Source organism: Sciurus carolinensis, chromosome 2, assembly GCF_902686445.1.
Source record: "Sciurus carolinensis chromosome 2, mSciCar1.2, whole genome shotgun sequence".
NCBI classification, from domain to species: Eukaryota; Metazoa; Chordata; class Mammalia; order Rodentia; family Sciuridae; genus Sciurus; species Sciurus carolinensis.
This window is the reverse complement of record NC_062214.1, coordinates 113434536-113437392: the sequence shown is the minus strand read 5'-3', so window position 1 is coordinate 113437392 and position 2857 is coordinate 113434536. Positions and strand designations below refer to the sequence as shown.

Genomic DNA, 2857 nt, shown 5'->3' with positions numbered 1-2857 from the left:
TACTGCCAATTTTTTGAGCTGTCATCTAGGGTTTTAGTGGTTTGGTTATTTGGATCTTCATCACTTCTTCACTTGGGACACGGAGATTCCAGGGACTAACTGGTGGCAATAAAATGTTTCATCATAGCAAAAGTAGAAATATAAAAAGTGTTGAAATTATTGAGGTGGAAGAGATCTAAGCTCTTTTTAATTCATGTCAACATGAAAGCAATGTGACCCTTAAAAAAATACTAGGTGGAGAGAGACGAATCTCATGTTTGGTAAAAGGGTAGTAGTGGAATGCACTGTTTTGTGGAATGGGTTGATTGAGGACATGAACTTGTTCTAATTGAGTCTATGCCGAACATCTTACAAGGTTTCTGTCACTAATGCTTTATTTAATTTAATCTTGTGCTAGTGATTATTGCTTGACTTTTATTTTTTTCTTCTTTTCAAATGACCCAAGAAAGAGGCAGTAGAAACAAGTTTTCCAGTTCTAGTTTTTAATTTTGCCACTGAGTGCATCACCTTAACTAATACAATTATGTTGACCCATGAACTGTTCCATGTGATTCACCTTGGCAATAAAAGAAGTAAAAGGATATAGGAATAATTCAAACCCAATGACTCACACTAAGACAGAAAATATGTCAAAGCACACATCTGGGGGAAAACAGGTTTCAAACAGTGGATCTATCTATGAGTGATGACCAGAGGGAATTCATAACAGGTATATCCAGGTTCATGACACACAAAAGCATGCTCTTGATGACCCTGCCATTCTGACCCCCTTTGTCTCTTGCTTCAGCCTCAATTCAAATGCACATTTCCCAAAACAAAGTATACATAGGTCTATAGGATAAAGTGGGTAAAGAAAGCTCATGTCAGTTAAATGCCTTATTTTGCTGTGAAAGGTAATTAACTGGATGAACTATGCATTTTTAAGGTGGATTACCATAACTGGGGAGGAGGCAAGAATGTTGTTAGAATACAATAGTCAAGGAAAGGAACTGTCAATGTGTGTAGCACCTATAACATTTTGGATTTTCAAGCTAACTTCTATAATTGCTCCAGGTTTCTAGAAGGGTTCAAGTACACACTCTTGGCTACTTAACTTACTTTATTCTTTTTTTTTTTGGTTGGGAAAAGAACGCACCACATACATTCACATTTATTTTCTTTTTCTTTTGTTTTAAAGCAAATGACAAAGACCCAGTTTACCAGCTTTTTAAAACCTAAGCTTAACATTACATATTTAAACAATTGTCAAGACTTAACTAAGTTGCCAGCACTTATGCACAACTAGAAAACATCTTTAAATTTATATTAAACCAGAAATGTATTACCATTAATGCATTAATATCTTTCATTAGTAAATACTAAAAAAAATTATTTCTATAGGAGACTCATCCTGGCAATGTTAGCTCACAGCAGGCTGACACTACTTGGCTCACGTGTCAAACATAATGGAAAGCAGATCCATGATGGTGTTAGAATATAATCTTGTCCTAGGACTACTCAAAGTCAAGGCTCACCTTGGATTATGTTTAATAATAAAGCAGAGAGATTATAACATTTTTAAAGACAAAAAATGGTCCTATTGTTTGGTCCCAACAACAAACTCAAAAGTCTACGACAAACAGGGGCTCCAGTAAGTTGTTTATAAATACTTTAGGTACAATTATACTGAAAGTCGAGTTCATCTGAAATCTTCAAAAATATGCTCCTGTTAATCCTCAAATGGTGCTTATTATAGTTTAACATTTCTGTTAAATGTGTTGAATTACTTATTATTCAAGCATAGCAGCTGCTTCTTACCTATCTCATTAAGGACTTTAACTGTCTGTCTTCTTCAACTTCTACTCTTTCTTGTCCATTCTTGACAATTTTTTTTGTAGTGATTTTTCTGTCATGTACTACTTTGGTAGAAATTGATGTAGATTTGAAATTACCCATCCCACTTCTGTCAAATGATGTAGAAGAGAATGAATAAGGTCTAGTGACCCAAATGAAGTAAATACTGTGTCAAATGAAGAAAATCTACCTCCAAATGATGGAAATCCACTGAAAGCAGAGAAAAATCAGATTGCACCTTGGTTTCTGCTTCCTCAGGGACCCCTTAGGTTCCCAAAAAAGTCTTCAAATGGATCTTCAAAGAAGTTGAATGAAAATGGGTCCCTTCTACCAAATAAAATTCCCTGAAGACATCATCTGGATTCTGGAATGTGAAGCCAAACTCAAATGGACTGTCAAAATGACTTCCACCTCCACCTCCACCTCCACCATTTAAGCCTTCTTTGCCATACTTGTCATAGATGTCCTGTATTTTAGCGTCTGATAACACCTCATATGCCTCAGCTACTTGTTTGAATTTTCTCTCTGCTTCTTCTTTATTCTCAGGATTTTTATCTGGATGCCATTTTAGTGTCAGTTTCTGATATGGCTTTTTAATATCCTCGGGTGAGGCATGTCTCTGTATGCCTAGAACTTCATAGTAATCCACCATGTTTTAACAGATTGTTGGAACAATTCCAACTGCAGGGAAGAACAGGTGGGGCAGATGGCCAGGTGTTTGCAGTGGCCACTGCTGCACTGGTGGCCCAGGCAGCGCTCCTCACACTTTCCTGTCTCTCCTTTCTCCTTTGGCTACTTTATTCTTAACAGCTAGATCAAACTTGGGGTCTGGGCATCATAACAAAAAAAAGTATGACATGCAGCTCTCTGCCCTAGAAAACAGGATCCAATAAACTCAAGAACCAAAGCAAATTCAAATCTGCTCATTGTTAGGTCTGCTTTCTTCTTTTCCTTTATGGAGATGTTCTCCTGCATGGAATCCTGCCAATGCCACATATCCTATCTGGGATACTAAAAAGACACT

At 36.8% G+C, this 2857-nt stretch overlaps 1 pseudogene; it reads right to left on the bottom strand.

The window, feature by feature from the left end:
- Positions 1-1762: 1762 nt before the first annotated feature.
- LOC124977872 (dnaJ homolog subfamily B member 6-like) lies at positions 1763-2485 on the bottom strand (annotated as a pseudogene).
- Between the last annotated feature and the right edge of the window lie 372 nt (positions 2486-2857).